The sequence below is a fragment of the Thunnus albacares genome, chromosome 21, assembly GCF_914725855.1.
Source record: "Thunnus albacares chromosome 21, fThuAlb1.1, whole genome shotgun sequence".
Lineage (NCBI taxonomy): Eukaryota > Metazoa > Chordata > Actinopteri > Scombriformes > Scombridae > Thunnus > Thunnus albacares.
The window spans coordinates 20,055,539-20,076,161 of NC_058126.1; the positions used below are offsets into that span (position 1 = coordinate 20,055,539).

The following is a 20,623-nucleotide window of genomic DNA, read 5'->3' on the forward strand; positions in this document are numbered from 1 at the left end:
TTCCCTCTGTAAATAAAAGGGGGTGCACTATGTCTCCCTAACAACCACAGTGTTGCACCGATTTTTGTTAACATAGAGACACAAGCCTCCACCGAGTGATTTACTGGTCACTGTGGAGTCACTGTGGAGTCTCTGTCAAGGCGGAATGGTACTCCAAAGCCCTTGATTTCCAAATCGGAATGTGAGTCTTGTTCTTTGAGCCATGTTTCCATTAAAGCAAGAAGACAAGTGCTGTTATACTCCATCAGGAACTTGACATTTGCAACTTTGTCGCAGAGTGACTGAACATTGTGGGAAGGGGTACCCGATGGTGGCCTTGTCTCTTGTAAATAATAACAGTGGTCTTTTACCCTTCTGTCAGTTGGGAGGAGAGAGGTTTAGCCCTGTGTACCTACGACCTTGGGCGCAGATCTCAGGGGACTCAGCATGGACTCTGAGTCCCCTCCAACTTCTGAAAAACATGAAGTTGTCCCCCAAAGTAAATTATTTCTAAATAAATACTGTAACTGAAAATATATATTTGATAGAAGCCAACTCCACTTATGAAATAATTCATACATAAACACAACACTTTTTGAAGGTTTTGTTTATGTTCCCCCTATTTGTCCTGAAATGAAGCTAGTGGTTTACTTCATCCTGATACCTTTACTTGCTATTGGACTACGTTTCCCAGATTCCATCTCTGTAGCTCATGAGTTGCATCTCAAGTGAGTGAGTCTGGTGGCCGGTGACTGCTAGGACCATAGACTAGTCCTGTGACAGATGCCTTGTAAGTAATTTCTTACAAGGCAGATGCCTTGTAAGAAAAAGTCGCACATCAGCAGAATAAAAGGTTTAACAACATAACCAGACTGTGTTCACTGCCTCACGTGAATTAAATTATCCCCAGCCAGATCCATAGAAGTAGCTAGTTACATTGATCATGCCCATAAAACCTGCAATAATAGCCTGGGCATGTATTTGTTTGAACAGCATGGCGCACTTAACCTTTATTAGAGACAGGCCATTATTTGTGACAGGCGTTTATATTTAAGTTATATTAATTTAAAAATTCAAAGACTCTGATGGTGTTTCTGATGGTGAGTGTCTTAAGTGGATGTGGAGGAGCTGCAGACTGGTGACAAATTAGAGGAAAAACCGGTACAGGTCTGAATGTTTGACCCCTACAGTGAGGGGATCTGGTGGCTCTGTTTTGCTGTGGGGGGCATTTTGCTGGCATAGTTGGGGTCCACTTGTCTACTACTGATGATGACAAAAGCTTTTTTTATATATTTTGAAAAGAACTCAAAATACATTGTTGCAAATAATTATGCACCAGTTTGAAAACAAGAGGTCACAACAAATTCAAAACAGAAATCTGTTATATTTGTTGCATGAACAGATCAGTTTTCAAAAAATAAATGCAATTTTAAAAAAAAACATTTACAGATCTAGTTACATATTAATATATGAGCACTTCTTTGAGATCACTTTAACAATTCTCTCATCCATTGAACTCGTAAGTTTATGTATAGTTTCTGCCTGTATTTCATTTGAAGATGCCAGTATTGCCTCTCAGAGCTGCTATTTTGAGGAATACTGCCGCCCTCTCTCATAGATCTTCTTTTTAAGGATGCTCAAAAGGTGCTCAACAGGGTTGAGGTCAGGGGATGATGGTGGCCACAGCATGGTTTTTTCTCCCTTTATGCCCATTGCAACCAAAGACTCAATGGTGATGCATTGTCCTGCATGAAAATAATTTTATTCTGTAAGGCACGATTCTTCCTTTTATACCATGGCAGGAAATGGTCGGTAAGGAATTCCACATATTTTGTGGAGGTCATTTTGACATCCTCTGGGATCCATATTCCAGCCCAAAACATCATTCTGCCACCTCCTTGCTGACCTTGAAGTCTTGTTGGAACAGGGTGGCCATTCACCAACCATCCAAAACTCCATCCACCTGGACCATCCAGTGTAGCACAGCATTCATCAATGCCCTTTTAACACTATTAATTTGCCTGACAGAAATTTTCCTTAATAAGCCTTTATCTGACCAAACTCATCTGTGCTCTGAATCACACACAAAACAGTTCGATGATCTCTCTTCAGTTTTTGCAAAATATCGATTGCTTTGATGCCTTTTGCACTATTTAATGCTGTTTATCTCGTGAAAGATCTTTCTTCCTCCCCATATTGCATGAGAACTGAGATTTGCTTAAGAATTTGGAGCAACCTCTTTGAGTATGTTTCCCTTTAATTAAGATCACCTTGCAAACTAATTAACACACCAGAGATTGATACCAGTTAAGATAAGACAAATAAAACAGGCAAAAACTTTAATTGAAAAACTAAAAACTAAGTGAAATGAAATCCTACTGATACGTCACTTGCATAATGATTTGGAACACAGTGGTAGAATGAAAATAAAGCTGATGTGTTCTCATGTGTGCTGCAGCTGCTGGCGTACCAGTGCTGCTGCTTATTTTGTGCAAACAATTAATATAGGATAAATAATACATTTAAACTCTCATTCAAAACAATAACAAAAGACAGAGTTTGATGACGTGAAATAGCGTGGGATCATGGGTGTTGTTGTCTTCGTCATTGCAGTCAGCTTCTCCTGGTTAGGATTCCTATGCCGTTCATCATTCAGGAGGTTTTCACAGGGAGCCGAATTATCCACAGAAGGCTCCTCCTCTCCAAAAGAAACGGACCCGGTGATTAAAACAGGTAAAAACACTGAATATAGCAGTTTCACGTTAATAATCAGTGTTTCTCTGACACAAATCGGTGGACACAGGACGTCCGGAGGGGCTGCGAGTCAAGCTGCCATTAACATTTGCTGAGCTTGTTTTTCTGATAACTTAAGATTCAGACATCCAATGACTAAAATCCTTCATCTGGTTAAAAGATACAGTTAAAAACGATCTAAAAAGTGTATCTTAAAAATGTGGCTTAAAACCGGATAGATCGCCAATTTATTTTGACTGTTTCTTGCAGACAACCACAACCCCAACACATGTTTCTCTGAGTTTGATAATTGTCGGAAACATTTGGGATAATGTAAATACACAACATAGATCTAGTCGTTTTTAGAAATTTTAATGTGGAAAAGTTACATATTATACCTTTAAATAAACAGATACAAAATTTAGAATGCTGATGTTCTCACGAGTGCTGCAGCTGCTGGCATACCGGTGCTGCCACTTACTTTGTGCAAACAATTAATACAGAATAATTAATACATTTAACCTCTGCAGTTTTACTCCTCCTATCCATCTACCAGAGTTCTCATTTATAATTTTAAGTCAAACAGAGATAAATGAGTCCAATGCAAATGCTAGGCAACCCAATGCACAAGTTCTATTATAGTTTCATTGACAAACATTTACACAATAAATGAATGTGTCCCTGCTGTGCCAGCTGTGCCTAAAGTAGATTTTGGAGAGGTGTGAGTGTGTTCCTCTGTCAGACCTGATCAGGTTAGGTTTTATATTAACGGATCAGATTGGAATTAATTTAGAGATAATTGGCTAACAGATCAGTTTGTGTTGAGCTTTGCATGTGCCGGGCGAGCACAGGTTTGCAAACAGGACCGTGGTAGACTCAATCCGAAGAAAAAAACTACCTCACATGTTTAAACCTGGGTATTTTACACACTGATTATATGGATACACATCCATGCGCAGAACCCACAACTGCAAATATTTTTAGACTTAATTGCTAGTGGAAAAACTTAAAACTCACTGTAATAATACTTGTGACATGACAGAAAAAATGTTATGATTCTCTAAGCTGAGTTTGAACTTTGTTTGATTAAAATGTCCAGACAGATTTGATGGAGCTCAGGATGTATCCTGAGGACAGCTGTGACAGCTCTCTAGACTGATGTTTCTAAAATATGGAACATTAATTACCATTGATCCTGACCAATCCTGTTGTTTATTGTTTGTGTGCTTGTGTCTCTGTCAACTGAAGCCATGAAAATTGCATCTACATTTGCAATAAGAGGCAGTCTGAGCAGGTTTTAACTCAAATGCAATTTGGTGCCTAAATGAGCACCAAAATTGCACCTAATCAGCATAAACACAACCACAGCTGTGCCTTTCCTCCTACCTCAGTGCTAATACGTTCAATTGATAGATTTGTAATTTTCCTAGACTTGCACCCTAGGAAAATTGCATTAAGACTGTGTTCGCCCCAGCGCTGGCTTTGCAACTGCAGGAAAATAGAGCTATGTCCTTAGAATTTGATTTTATAGAGTTTGTATAATTTTGTGTTATTATGCATTTTGCTGTAGTATTTCGACACATATAGCATGACCTTAATGGCTCTTTTAACTGAACATGAGTATTTTGAAGTGATTTTGTACACACACACACACACACACACAGGCATGTTGGGTGTGGCACAGTTGTTGAATGGTTGTACTGTATGGTTGGATGGTTGTGATGGATTACCTTTCCCAGGCTAGTTGATTTTCTTTGGATATTGAAATTAACTGACACTAATGGCTGCCTTGCAGGTAGAGATCAATCTATAAATTTATATATGCTTTGGAAAATGGTTGACAGCAATGTAAAGTATATGCACTTCACAGTTAATGGACCAAAACATGCAAAACTACTGACCCATTATTAGTGGAAACAATACTACCACACTGTCATGGTTTGCTGAGATTTCTATTAAACCTTTGATCCACAGTTTACATTTAGTGCCTCAGGATATGATGCATATTCTGGATGAAAAAAATGAAAATGAAGACACTGACTGGATAGTGTTAAAATGTTTAAAAAATCTATGCAAAAATATTTTTGGTTGTGATTGGCATTGTTACAATGGGATGCTTCTATATGCACCAAGCTATGCCAACTAATTTTTAGGACTGTGGGACCAGAAATAAACCTTAAATTAATAAAATTAGAAATCAGTATTTTTCAGTTAAAACAAAGAAAACATTTAGATGGTCATTTTCTCACTTTATAATAATAATAATATAATATAACTCACCGTGGTGATGTAGTTCTAGGGGCTCTAATTTCCTCCAGCATTAGAAACATCCTTTTGGACAATTTCAAAAGGCACCGGATGAGACTGAGACTGACAAACAGACATTGGATATGCATTCCAGATTTCAACAAAGGGATTACAAAAATAAGCTCCTTCAGGGAGCTTATACAGAGGCAGTATCACTTTACTGCAAAGACTTGCTCGTAAGGAACACAAGAGACTCTAAACACACATAAGCTCACTGTGTGAGCCAGTGGTGTAAAATGCTTTAGAAAAATCAAAGACATGATCAAAAAAGAAATGGGTGACCGTACAATCTGACCTTAGTCCATGCGCTGCCCACATCCCCTTCTTTTCCTTCTGATGTGCTCCAGTGTCCAAGGATAAATCGGCACACAGACTTCTGCATGCTGAAATGAACATGACTTGAAAACACTGTTTTGATGTACACTGCTTACAACTTTACTTTTTAAAACTAGTTTGCCACACATACATACAGAACAGTATGTATCCTTTTTTTTTCTCACTTTTCTCTTTGGACCTGAGATTGTCACATAATGATGGGAAGAACATTTCAGAGAAAAAGAACAACCCTGTTAACTTTGTGAATTTGACTAGCTACATGTGCAAGATGGATGTATTGTGGGCCTGAGCCAAGCATGTCAGGTCCAGTCCTACTGTACGTATGCCTTAAAAGCTAAGTCCTGTCGCTGAGAAGTCAATGACAGAAGAAACAAACTATGTGAATTTGGTAGCTTCATCCATTAAAAGGCTGCTGTTCATCAGCCAACAATAACAACACATGAATGCACCACAGCACAATAACAAAAGTCAGTCATTCACAAAGAAACAGAATATCAATCAGTGTTAAACATTGTTATTAAAGATGCAAGCATATAAGAGGAAAAACTGAATCCACCATTATGTATCCAAGAGCTCCGATGGAGAGCAAGGTGATAAAGGTCCCTAAATTCTGTAAAGTAAGCCGCTTTTTCTCATGCTTTGCAAAAAGAAAATGCAATGTATTTCTTTGTCTGCAGATATTGAATCAGCAGCATCAGTAGTGTTTGCATTTGGATTTGGTTAAGGTCTGGTTAGGTTTAGACACAAAAACCACTTCCATGTATCTATCTATCCACCCAACTTGCCTCCTCCTAATATGGAAATTTGTCACCTTATATTGACGTCACCTGAACTGCATCACTTCCCTGGGTCATATTTACTATGGCCACTAAATGGCGTAAACATAACTATAGGTTGCTTTTGTCTGCTGAGTTTTCAACCTATACTGTCGGGTTTTTATTTTTTGTTGTTTTTTTTGTGAAGACAGGCTGGGATGGATGTCTGTCTTGAGGAAAAGAAAGGACAGTAAAATTGCAAAGACACATGTTTATCGTAGCAGTAGACATTTCACGGCTGAATGCAGACCACCATTGTGAGGTCACAGAGGGAGCCATCTGTTCAGCCGCAACACACACACACGCACACACAGTACAAACTATCACCATGTGGCACTCTTAATGGTATTTTTGTTCACTTTGGAATTACAACACAAAACACACTGGGGTACTTGAATAATGATAATAATAATAAATATCAGTATTATAGTTTTTGATACTGTTTATGTCTTTGACTTTAGAATACAGCTTTTTTTTCCCAACCAATTTATTCTGTGCCTTCTCTGCCGCCGTCTTTCTGCGAGGCTTTGTGTGCACAAAGAAGTCAGACAAAAATAATTATCAGTTAACATCAAGCAACAATACAGAAAGCTTCTGACGTTGAAAAATCTCCAGTGAGAAGTGTTACAGCAACATTTTTGTATTTTCACCAACTTCAACATTTTCTGTTTTTTTTTCCTCCAGTTGTCTCCTGGCTGTTTTTTTACACTCCACTTTAATCTCCTCTGCGCACAATTATCGATTTTTATCTGTAATTTGTCTTTTTTTTCTTCAAATACTTCGTCCTTGTCCTGTCTTTTATCCCTTCAGCGTCATTGTGTTTCTCCTCTAATGGAATTCTGAAGTTATCCATTAAGGTGCTCTTGTTTTCCAGGTTCTTATCTGATGTCTCTGGCTGTCTTTTTCCCTTCACATGTGCTTCACTCTTCCAAATCTACCTCCATGTGTAGCTTGTCGTTTTCTTTCAGCTGTCTGTTACTGTACCTTTCTTTTTGCTTGATGTAGCGCAGGGTTTTTAGTCTCTCTTTTCCATGTGGGTTGGAACATCCTGTGGCAGTGACTTTCACTCTCCCATGTCTGTCTTAGCTGTTCCACTTTCCTGCTCCTCTGATTCTGACCTTTACCACACACTGCTGGATATTACCCAGAAGGTCATCTCTATTTCCTCATTTTAACTGAGGGTCTCTTCTCGCAGTTTAACACCATGATTTTCTCCCAGGTGGCTCTTAGTTAACAAGGCAGTCAGAGGAGTGCAACATCTCATTGCCCGCCAACATGCACAGTAAGCCCTCACAGGTCAAGGTCTTGGATTAGATTTTATCCCAAAGCCCTGCTGAGAATTCTGAAGCATTTGTTGGATACTTATGTTGTTAACAGTGACAGAAATGCTTTTTTCAATTCAAATAAAGAATGTAGAGATTTTTAAAATTTGGTTTCTGCTTTTCATTTGCTTTCTTCTCAGTTGCTTTTCAGATAAAATCAATTGTGTGGTTATTTTCACAACATTTTTTCTGTTATTCAGATGCTTGTTGATATTCTTGGCATCTTATCATTCCTCTAAACAGTAACACATCCCATTGTTATTGCATAGCATGTAGGTGCATGACAATATATTCTGACAATGTTAGTTATTCAGAAAGTGACTTTCATAAATGTGATATTTGTAGAGTAAATCATTGATAATGTAAGCAGATGTGTTGATTCGTTTAAACTCTTAACTCGTCCTATTTAATATGATATAAGGCAGCCATGAATCACTGAATTACTTTACTAATCTCCAAAGGTGATCAAAGAACTGCCACATCTACAAATTACTGGAACAGTAGTTGTCATATAAACTGATTTAAGGTCAGTTTTGAAGACAGTTACACCAGAGATCCATGAAAATGAGCGAAGTGGTAATACCTCATCATAGAATATGATAATATTGCTTAGTCATTTAATTTTTTGGTTTGAATGCTGAGCTCTTTAGTTTTGGTATTGTTTAACAATGCTGAAGCTTCACTTGTAGCAAAGTGTAGCACCATGGTTGAGCAGTTGGAAATGGATTTTAGTTATATAATATGAAAGCAGAGGACAGGTCAGAAAGTGAGTTTTAAAAGTCAGAATTTTCAGTGCTGAGCCAGGTAATCATTGAGTCATTGGTATTGATCGACAACTCTATCAAACCCGCACAGATAGGCCTGTGTTATGGTCATTTTGTACTTTGGTACAGTACAAATCTTATTTACTGCGCCTTTACTGAAATGGGAGTTTGAAGGGATCTTGAAGGGTAAATTTGTGAAGAAGTGCAGATAATGCTGCAGTAGCTACTGTTTGACATGAAATGCCACTTGCATTGATATAGTCCCTGGACTGGCTCTCATACTGGAAAAGAAAACAACCTAGACACATAGTGCTTCAGTCTTGATATTTGTCTTGTTGTCTCTCCCCTTCTGCTCCCCACTGTCTGAAAATGACTAAAGATGATATGGTTGGATTGTATCTTAAGCACAAATTACAAATTGTTTTCCTATTTAAGTATTTAAATGAACTATATGTATCAGTGGAGGCTGGTCCATAGAGGCAGAGGAGATTGCTCTTTCTCTATTTTTTGAGAGGCAAGAGGGAGATCAAAATATAAAAAAGAACATTTGGTTGAAATAAACCATTACTAAATCTCAGTATTATTTATAAAATATTTTTTCTCACGTCTTTGGAAAAAATCCATTATTGAAATTCTGATTAAAATGCTTCAACAGTGACACCTGCAGGGTGGGAGGAAAAAGAGCAGTGTGTGTGAAGTGGTGGTGGTGGGGGGGTAGGGACAGAGGAGGACGGGTTCCTGCTGTCCTCCACAGAGCAGGATCTCCTACATCAATTTAATGTACTTCATTTTTTTCATGCTAATCTATGATTGGCCAAGACACATAAAATGATGTTCCAAGGGAGAACGTCCTCCCTAACCAATCAACAACCAGAATGATTGTGTTGGTCCAATGATAGTTTCTGGATTTCATCTTCAGTTCTCTACCACTGTAACTTACGTGAGTGTGACAAACTATCAAGAGAAGACTAGTAAGATATAGATAAATTATGTTTCACTTCTTTTATTAAGCAGTAGATAGCTGCTTCCGTTAGCCAACATAGACGTTAGCTTGTTGTAGCAGCCCTGAAGGACTGTTAAGGACTGTTATTAAGCTAACGGTGAGAAAGGATCTGGACTGGGGGGTGCAGCAGTGGCAGGCTCAGGAGAGAGAAACAACCAGAGAAACAACTAGGAGAGTGAGCTTGGTTGTCATTGTTGCTAATGAAATCAGACTGGTTAACCCAAGCCTCCAGGAACAGCACCGGGCTGTGAGGCCAATTTGACATAGCGTCTAAACCATGTAATTATAATGTCACGTGATGCTATTGGGCCCAAAAAGACTTTTTTCCATAGACTTACATCCGTCACAATGAGCATCACAATCCCCGTGAAATGACTCATCTCACGATCAGAATTTGATTCATTCGGTCCGATCACATTTCTAAAAGAGCTGCACGATTGAATTGTTTTATCCCCATTCAAGTTAGCCAGAGGGCTAAACCGGATGTAGCTGGCTCAGCCGGTGAAAGCCACTAGTGTGCTTGCTCTATGGGCCCAGTGATCCCGGAAGATTCGGGTAATTTTACACACGGAAGTTGAACTTTTTTGGCTCAATGCGCGACTGATCAACTTTCATAGGAATGAACAGGGCCATGCCTCCGACGCTGTATCCAGTTCTCTTTATACATCCATGAGTTAACCAGCAGCCACAAAGTTCTGTTAACAAACAAACATGAAAGAAAGAAGAAAACATCAGTTAACGTGGGTCAGACACAACTTCTCTCTCTCTGTCTCTTTCATCCATAGATCTCTGATGGTTAAATGTCTTGTGGCTTTTTCGTTAATTTATCTCCTTAACAAGAATGCAGCAGAGATCATATAATGTGCTGTGGGTAGTTTGCTTGTTGAAGTTACAGTGAGCTGTCCAGACTCACTCATTCATTTGGAATTGATCTAGTTTTTAATTGAGTGGTTGTTTAGTCACCTGTTTATGTTGTGTGATTTGTGAATGAGTGTGCAGGAGGTCTGGCTGCTGCTGTATCCATGCTAGCACCATTTTAGCAGAGTCCAAGTTAAGTTCATTAGTCAGTCGAAGGAATAGCTTGACATTTTGGTAAATATGCTTATAGTTGAGAAGATCGATATCACACTCACATTTGTATGCTAAATATGAAGCTATAGCCAGCAGCTGGTTTGCTTAACTTAACTAGCATTAAAGTATTGTTTCAAAATTTGGGAAAATACGTTTATTTGCAGAAAGCGAGTAAACGTATTTTCAGCTGGCTATCTTAGATTAGCACAAACACTGGAAACGGGAAAACAGCCAGCCTGACTCTGTCCAAAGGTAACAAAACCAGTCAAATGAGATATAATGTGTCAATTAGTGTGCTGTATGGGTGCTAGTAGGCTGATTCTTTTTGCCATTGCAGCCAGACTGGCTGTTCTCAGTCTTTGTGCTAAGCTAAGCTAAACAATTGCTGGCGGTAGCTTCATATTTTCTATACAGACATAACCAGGGCTGCCAAGTCTCATTGACCATGAGACTCAAGCAACTGACATATTTCACACGCTCTTACTCCACACGTCCATTTTCTCACACAGTGAAAAACAAATTCATAACTGATAACATCGTGGCCCGAAAAGAGGACACTGACAGCGCGTGGACAGAAAAGACAGAGCAGCACAGCGCGACAGCAACACCACACAGCAGCAAGTTATTCAGATCATCAGGGGGAAAGCAAGAAATATACACACATCTATTATATTGTAATGTATTTGCATGCATGCTGCTCAGAGTAATCTCAGTCAGTCGCTCCTCTGGCAGCAACAGTGTCTCTCCCTCTCCTCTCGTGCTGTGTGCACGCAGGCAGGAGTGAGAGTGAGTTTCTATGGTTACAGGGATGCTGTGTGTCTCTGGCGCTCTGAAATTTTCTCGTGATTCCCAGTAACAGGTTTTTAGGTTCGTTGTGAGGCCATTTCATTCATCCAAATTGTTTGTACTTTGTTGTTTGTTTGACATTGAAGATGGCCTTGTGAGTATGAAGAATAGCAACCCTCAGGTTTAATATTGTGCAACCAGGTTTAATGAATCAAATCATCTTATGATGTGTTTTAAGGCTATTTCATTTATATAAATAGCGTGTCCTTGTTTGACCTTGAAGATCACATAGTAGCCTGCAACCTACTACCATTTTAGGCTACATAATGTTTTTATAAATATAATTTTAAATCTCGCAAATCCCACTCGAAGCTAAAGTTAAAACTTGGCAGCCCTGGACATGACAGTGGTATCGATCTCCTCATCTATCAGCAAGACAGTGAATAAGCCACCATTTATTTAACTATTCCTTTCTAGTCAAGACAAAGTAAGACTCACTAAAGATCTTTCATCACCCACCATATCAACAAACTAATGCATAAATGTGTGAAGCACAGGAGACTGAACCTTTGGTAGATGTCTATTTGCTAAACCACCCGAGGGAAAGAATGTAGGGGAAATAAGCCTAGATTTACAACAGACATTGCTGTTAAAGGGTCTGGTAACTACTTGACCACTGTGTGTTAATATGACTCAAGTAATAATCAAGTTTAATTCATTATAAAAAATACTATAAAGCAATGGTTCTCAACCTGGGGTCCGGGTACCCCCAGGGGTCCTTGAGGGGGTTCCAGGGGGTCCCAAGAAAAATGGCAAATATTTTAATTTCAAGATTATTTAATTGACTAGTAGTTAGTCCAATGAGAGAATGACTATTCTGTTCATAGGTTTCACACTCTTCACTATTAATCTGCCAATCTACAGTATAGACAGTTATGGAATAACTAAATCTAATCAGATGGGGATCCCTGAGACTATATTATATCAAATACAAGTCTGCAGCCTGATGTGTATCAATCTGGAGGTCCTTGACACTAAAAAGGTTAAGAACCACTGCTATAAAAGCAACAATTGGTAGCAAAGACAGATCAAACAGACCATACCAAATGATCTCAAAAAAAGCAGATGCCAAAGAATAACAATGGCCTTTATACAATATATGTAGCTGGATTTGAAGATGGATAATGATGAAGATCAGTGGTGGGGGGGGGGGGGGGGGGGGGTTCAGCTGGTTGGGGAGAGGCTCCTCCACCGTCTAGGGGCTGCAATAAAATCTTTACAATGGCTGCCACCATAACTGACTGTTTTACCATCCGTCTGGACAATGAAGATGACATTACGAGAGTTAAACTAATGAAAACAATGATGTGTGAGGTTGCAGTGACACATCGTAATATGTTGACTGATTACTTGGGATCTCTTCCGCAGCAATGGTAATATCTTTCCCCTGTAGCATTGACAAGACAACAAAAAGCAGCAATGACATCCCTCCTTATGAGAGCCTCATATCTGCAGTTAATGTGGCGAAACATTTACTTCATCTTTGTTGTGATGCAGACTTCAGTGTTGTTAGCAACAGACATTATTGTTGCAGCCTCTATTGTTTACACTCAGCAGACTTATAGATGAGGCCAGTGGATGATTATGTGTATATTAGAGTGTAACTTTTTATTTTGTATGTATGATGGAGCAACTATTAAAATGTAATCATAAAGAATGCATACAAAGTGAATGAGCAAACACTTTTGAATAAGTTCTGCATTAAAAGTTTGTTTATTAAAATCGAGAGTAACACTTGCAGTAGTAATAATTGCAAAAAAAACACATTTTATAAATATTAGCCATTCTTCTCTGTATCTCCACCGAATCCCTTGGTATTGTTATTAGATCATTAGCTAAGATGTTTGTACTCTGTAAGATATAGTGATTATGTTTTTTTTAATCACCTTTTTTGCTAAAATTGAATTGATTTGGTCTGAATCAGATGGTTTGATCAATCATGTTAATTGGCAATATATTTTGCAGCCTGAGCAAAAATCAATCAATCTGACATTGTACTGTGATGAACGTGAACTTACCTGGCAGTCTAGAGTCTTCCTATTTTCCCTGCAAATGGATTTTCATTAAGGTCATTTCACAGAATTCTCATTATTTCTTCTGAACAACCCATTAGTTTTCTCAGGATTAAAACGAAAGGTTGTTTTTGCCTTGAGAGGTATATTAGTGTAACCAGCTCTTTGTAGTATCCTCTCGCTTCATTTGGTACTTCACTGATGAAGCGTGGGAGAAAAATTCTGAACAGCAGCATCACATGCTTTGAAGTGAAAATAAGAAGAGGGACAAAAAAACGAACCAATCAATACTTGTCAGCAGGCTCTCTTTTAAGTATAATGCAGACTCATTCGGTTATATACTGTTTAATAAACCCCTCCCCCAAACAGCAATTATCCAATCATAGCAAAGCAATCGCATCTATGCATGGGAGGCCCACCAAGCTTTGGATTTTTCTGCATGTTGAAGTGGTGTGCATGCAACTAATCAGACAGTTTGGATGATTGTGTATTTTTCTTCATTCTTCAAAAGAGCAAAGGTGTAAGAAATGACTTAAATCAAAGGTGGAGCGGCTATTGGGACTACATGGAAGTTGCCTGGTGGCCTGCTGGTGTATCTCCATGTCGGTTTTACAGAGTCTGAGTCAAATGTCCCGGGACGGGCTTTATTCCTCCTCCTCAGCTGGCTTAAAATCTACCATAAACTGCAAACATTAAAGCCGGACAGACATATAAACTCCCCAGGCTAATTTTAGAACCAGGCCAAATTTTTTGAGACTTCCTGTTGTTTGATTTAACAGTTTGAAGAGGGTCACAATGCCTGATTAATTGCCTGAGCGCCTTGGCTGTCAAGCAATCACATGGATTTCTGGCATGTCAGACATTTTAGTCAGTTGTCTTGCAGTTTGAGCAGTTCCACAGTCCAGATTTCACACATGTCTGTGGTCAAGAGATGTGTTATAAACTGTAGTGAGCTTGTGTTAATATCCTTAGAGCAGTATTTGACATGTTGTGTTGACATGTATCAAAGGTCTCTGGCTGGAATCAAACCAGGGATGTTGCGGTTATGTGGCATGTGCACTAACCATTTGGCTATGGAGGCGCTCTGAGGAATGTGACTGTATTGGAATGTGACTGGACAAAACCGACTGAGGGTTCCATGTTTATGTTTAGTGTGAGCAAGCACATCATGACAGTTTTCATGCCAGGGTACTTACCCTCTGATAGGAAGTGTGCCCCTGGCCGTGGTAGCATGCATGCTGCATTACTACACTTTGGTTCCACCTCAGCAAATGAAAAATAGCAACATGTGGATTGTTTAATTCATCATTTTAGTACTGTAATTTTATCAATGAGGTTTTGCAAAGTAACACATGGCTCATCTATCAAAATAAATGCTTCTATTCATCTGTACGTGTTATCGAACCAAGGCAATCATATCTTTTTGCTCCTATAATCTAACAATGTTATAATGCACCATGTAATCAATTATTTAGTCGTTCTGTACTGTTTAGAGGCTAGATCCAAACATGCTGTGATTCAACCTTTTGTAAGGAATTTGTTCACTCAAATACACATTTGCTACTGTAAAATCAAGATCACTTTAATCATTTCACTCATCATCGATCACTCAGTTACATCTACTTGACTTGAAATGTACATTTAACTGAATGCAGCATTGTAAACAATATTTTGTTCCTGTAATCCACTTTTCCACTGCAAATGATAGCCTTCCTTAGGATACTGTAAACTCCTTAAAGGGAAATAATAATAATCCTAATAATTATCATCATAATAATGTATTGCACTTATATAGCACTTTTCATAACACAGCCATTAAGGTACTTTGCCTAACAGGCTGGACATGCAGTCTACCAAAACATGTAACCCCCTCTGTAATGCACAGTCTCTGCCCTACCATCAAATGTTTTCTTTTGTATATCAGGTCATGCCTAATGCCTTTGGTGAATATGGTGAAGTTTCTTCAGTCCTAGCAAAGGTTATAGGGGGATACACATTCTCTCGCACTGCATTTTTGTTTTTGTAAAGATTTGTTTTATTGAAAGTTGGTGCAATTGCAATATGTAATATGTTACATGATACATAAGCATTTCCATTTGTGCAAATAGATTTAAAAGAAAGGAAAAGGAAAAAAATACACATATGTATACAGATACACGCAAATGTACTAGAAAAAAGGTCAATTGTACATCAACTTAAATATATATACAAGTTGAATAATGATAATGACATGTATATTACTAATAATAAACCTAACCTGCTGTAGTGGTAATGTATAAAAACAGTGACTATTATATAATAATAATATGAGAAAATTAAATAAATAAAAAAATAACATAATAAAAAGTAAAATAAATAATAATAACATTTCAAAAAGGACTCTCTTAAGGCACATGCACATATGCACATAAGAAGCAGATGCACTGGACATAAACAGGTGTGGAAGCAGTAGAAATACAGCATCAAGTTCTCACACTGCATTTTCAAGCTGCCACAAAACGTATCAGTCTATAACGCTCAGATGATGCCTCTACAGTGACACAAGCAGAACAAATGAAAGCCTCTACTGCTGATGGGCCTCGAACGCACATATGGTGGAACCACCACAAACAGATCTGACTCTGACTCTAGAAAACAAAGAGTTTGAGTTTAAGATAAGATGTTTTCAGTAAGAAGCTGCATGTTTTCATTCTTGTGTTATTGATGTTATCTTTTTAATATATGTCACATAGAGATAAAATAATATTAAAATGTTAGTCCTTAGTAAAATAGAAAAATCCATCATAACTCTACAAGAGGAATTCTTAATAACTTTATGACAGAACATATTTCATTTCATATTTATAAGTTGTGTAAGTGATTTAGTTACCCAATTTAAGTTCATCTCATGCTCCTCTTCCTCACAGAAGCGACGTGTCTGTCAGGTCATCTGTTAAAGAAAAAAGAAAAAAGAAACAGAGTATGCCTGCTTATTCTCTTGTCATGTATCCACATTGTCATACTATTTGGGTAACTTTAGAATAACTATGACAACTGCATTGTAGTTTTTACAGCAATTATAAGAACAGTTCTTTAGATTGCCCAAACATCCCCTGATAGCATATTACTTACAGTTCCAGTCTCTAGGAGGAGAGTGATGGCGATTTGCTGCTGTGTTTGGTGATGACTGTGATGAACTTCTGTAGCAGGAAAACCTACTGTCTCCTTTTGTTCTGCAAACTGACAAAGACATTTTAAGATGATTACATTAAAGAGGTTCCAAATCTGTACCTGTAACAAAGAACCTACATATCACCATACAAAGACACAAAACTGCTGTCAGTGAATAACTTCTTTGTTACAGTCATTGGTTGTGTAAAAAACATATTATGGTCTTTGTTTTGGGTAACATTATAAACTGAACAATAGTGGCATAATAGAGTAATGTGAGGGTGAGGACACTGCTCTGAATAGTAAAAGCACTTTCAAGGCAAAGACTCCACATAAGGAGCCATCAAATTGTTTGTGATGTGGGTCTGTGTCACATGTCCACCTTGAGACATTGCATCCCTTGTTTGGCATGAATGCCCTGAAGAAAGACATTATAATAACAATAAAAAATTATGTGTTGCAGGGGTCAATGCCACTGGGACATACAAGTTTTTTATATATAACAAAAACTTCAATGTCAGTTTTCAACTGACAGTGGTCATACTTAATTACACGTTGAAATGTTAATAATGTTTAATTTTAACAGCTATCCTTACCTTGTTGTTTCCAAGCATCTTTTGATGTCTTTCTTAGACTCCCCCAGTGGATTCAGGAATAGGGACTTCTTTTCTTGTGGGTAAATGACCTACATAACTTTTCCATGAAAAAAATTACACGTTATTTTTTTACTCACTCAAGTGTATTAGGAACCATATGCACTGCATGTTTCTACTGTGACATAATACAGTTGCAGATTTATATGATGTTTTATGCGTATAATTTACCACTACCGCTACTCCAGTTATGATGTTCATTTATAATTTCCACAATGATTTTGTACTCCAAGTTTTTAATCTAAAATTGAGCAAAAAAGGTTGTTGGAATGTGACTGTGATGAAATTTTAACCTTTTAACATTCACCGGGTCACCGGCAACCCGCTTAAGCCAGTTGTAAGCGGTGGCATCACACAGTAATGAGTCAAAGCAATTGGCACAATTTGGCCAATTGGAGATGATTGGAGAGGTTCAAGGACAACAGTGACACCACTAACTAAAAACTCCCTCACTCCCATAAGGTTAGACCTAGAGGCCTGGAATTTTATACGGGTTGAAAAGATGTAGAAGGTTTGTGGTGTTCTGCATAGTTCTGGCATAAAGCATGTCCTAATTATTGTTATTCAAATGTGACTCATTATAGACGAGGACCAAAAACACTTTTTGGAGCTTTATTTGAACTGATGTAGTTTTGTTTGTGTTTTAGCCACATGCTAAACAAGCACATTTCCTGAAACTAGAAGATGTCACTTGTCAAATGAAGCCTAATACATGCACCGTGGCCTTACAGTTCTTCTGTTATAAGCTTTTCCATTTGAGTATGCCAAATAGGCGAAAATTCTATAAAAAGGGTGGATGTTAAGGGGTTAAACAACAGATTATGATATTGTTTTCCAGAAAAAATACATTGATAGCTCTATAGCTGATATACAATAGTTAAACCTATACATGTATTCTCCAAAAACGCACATCATGTTTAAATAAGATCATTGTACCTCACTTTCCAACTCCATACTAGGACCTTAGAGAGGAGGACATGGACAACCTTTCCTGCCCAAGCAAAAAATCTAGTAAATTAATGTGGAAAAACTAAGTGGCAATTAAAATGCATCAACAAATCTCCTATCTAATGCCTCACTACATACATTATTGTGACCACATTGTCCACAACATATATACAGTCAAGGTCTCATGTAAATCATTAAGGGTGATAGAGAGATAATTATGAGAACAATGTGCTTGGAAATCGACATCTCTTTGATTAAAATTAAAAAGAAATCGTACATTTCTCTGGAACAGCTTGAGGGTTGGGGCTGGAGAACATGGTGGGGATGATGATGATGGTGGAGCTGCTGGTTGCGATGGGGATGAAGATGGTGGAGCAACCAGTGAAGCTTTCCCTTACTTTTTAACACCTCGGTGTGGCACTCTGGATATGTCCTCTATGATCAACTTAATTGGTTAATTTTGTGGAAGATTTCCCCATTCTCATCCTGGAGATCGGTGCTTTTACCCTGGATTGCCATAACAATATATGGTCTTTAAAATCTGGCTTCCAACACCCCCCCCCCCCCCCACCCCCCCCCCCCCCCCTTCTCTGTTGGCTCCCTATGTTCTGTCTTCAAACTTTGTCCCTGACTTTGAAGTCTGATGTTTTGTCACTTGACTTTATTTTGCCCCTTGTTTTTTCTTGTCCCTTGACAAGATTGGCTTTGACAAGTTCCATTAGCTCCTGTTGTCACTAAATGTCCAAATCTTCCTGTCCTACTATGTCCTCCACGGTGTTGTCAAACTTTGAACAAAAAGACATTATTTGCTGTTAAAATTAAAACCTCACACGAAGGTGAGTTTTGCATGTCTATTATTACTATAGATGGACTGATAGACATAGATAGATAGATAGATAGATAGATAGATAGATAGATAGATAGACCAAGCCATTCTTTGTGGATGGTGGAGCAAGCAGAGGCTTCTTTAGATGTTGAGAATTTCACACATTCTCTTGTTGATCTGCAACCATTAGGGAAAATTGTTTGAAGAAATACACTAATTGCATGTACAACAAGAAGTTATAAAAATATTACAAGAACAAAATAAACAAGATGTCAGAACCAAAATGAGGTGCTATCTGAATTGAAACAGATATTTCTAAAGTAATATTTAATATATCAACAACATGTAGACAATTTCTGTCTGAAGTGCTTATGGCATTGACAAATTCTTTCCCCTGGCCAGTAAGAATCTTTTGGGGGCTTCAAACTTGATGGACAAATTTAATTATGCATTGTGTCACTTCCTTGGCCGCCTTTGACATTAAAGGGTAAGCCTGTGGCCGTTTTGTGAAATAGTCGACCATCACGCTATATGTACTGATGTCCAGACACAATTTCTGCCTAGGACTGAAGTACTTACAGCATTGACAAATTCTTTCTCCTGGTCAGTAAGAATCTCTTGGAGGCTTAAAACTGATGGACAAATTTAATTATGCATTGTGTCACTTCCTTGGCCGCCTTTGACATTAAAGGGTAAGCCTGTGGCCATTTTGTGAAATTCTCGATCATCACGCATATGTATTGATGTCCATTCTTGGTTTCCATTAGTTTCCCAATGAGGTCCATCCCCACCAATTCAAATAGCTGAGAAATCTTATATAGTAAAAGATTTTCACACTAAAATAGTTTTCTTCCAGGCACTGCTTAATTTATACTGTTTCTGAACAATCAAAATATTCTTGATATAGATATTATTGGTATAAAATTCACAGCATCTATTCTACAACTTTTTTTTTCATCAAACACATATTTTCTTTAAGTCATATACCTTTTACACACTTTTTTAAAAAGAAACCTTTTTACTGTGTTTGGATGAACTCACCTTTTATGGGAGTATATTCTGTTTCAATACAGTACTGGCCTGACGTGCTGAGCATTGGGAAACCTGATGACACGTTGTGTAAAGATGGCAATTTATTAATAAACACATGCTAAATATATAGTATGGTAAAGTTTTTAGTTTAAGTTCCAGAGAAATGGTTTTGTCCATGAAATGAGAAATGCTCCAGTAGGGCTGACATGAAAGTCAACAAAAAAAGTACTTGCCTCATCAGCCCTTCTTTTTGTGAAATGCACTAGACATTCACTTTTCAGTTTATACTTAACTATCTGCTCATAATCCCGCAGATCCATTCTCTTACCATGTTTTAGTTAATGGTCAAATCAAATTAGCCGATTCCTCTGAAATGCTGACAATACGTTTATTGACTTGCAACCTCAATTAATCCTAACCCCTGACCTCACCTAATTTGCATTACTGATGACAAAGGAATCACGTATCCTGGAGATGGACGCCTGGACAAAATCTGTGGATTGTTGGAGGGGACTACATATACCGACAGACAATGCTTTGGACTGCAAGAATGTATATCCCCCTATAACTTTTGCTAGGAAAGAGGAAACGTCTCCATATTCACTGAGGTTATTAGGTATAATATGTAGGTATAATCTGTAGGCAAGAATTGAGGCGAGCCATGTGTTAAAATGATTACAGTGATCTTGATTTTACAGTATCAAACATGTATTTGAATGAACAAATTCCTTACAAAAGGCTGAATCACAGCGTGTTTGGATCTAGCTTCCAAACAGTAATATAGAGTGACTAAATAATCGACTACATGGTACATTATAACATTGTC

General features: G+C 38.0%; 2 long non-coding RNA genes across 7 annotated transcripts; both read right to left on the reverse strand.

Moving 5' to 3' along the window:
* Positions 1-1,116: 1,116 nt before the first annotated feature.
* Positions 1,117-7,551, reverse strand: LOC122972124. Its single transcript, XR_006399643.1, has 3 exons — positions 5,315-7,551; positions 4,993-5,043; positions 1,117-2,679 (listed from the first exon to the last, which is right to left on the reverse strand). It is a non-coding gene; the product is annotated as an uncharacterized LOC122972124 (long non-coding RNA).
* Positions 7,552-14,705: 7,154 nt separating this feature from the next.
* LOC122972063 lies at positions 14,706-20,311 on the reverse strand. 6 transcript variants are annotated; one of them, XR_006399629.1, is made up of 8 exons: positions 20,229-20,311; positions 19,807-19,869; positions 18,217-18,724; positions 17,928-17,982; positions 16,935-17,031; positions 16,300-16,407; positions 16,058-16,117; positions 14,706-15,815 (listed from the first exon to the last, which is right to left on the reverse strand). It is a non-coding gene; the product is annotated as an uncharacterized LOC122972063 (long non-coding RNA). The 6 variants fall into 6 exon arrangements; XR_006399628.1 differs by having other exon boundaries at positions 18,217-18,942; XR_006399627.1 differs by adding an exon at positions 17,169-17,232 and having other exon boundaries at positions 18,217-19,869.
* Between the last annotated feature and the right edge of the window lie 312 nt (positions 20,312-20,623).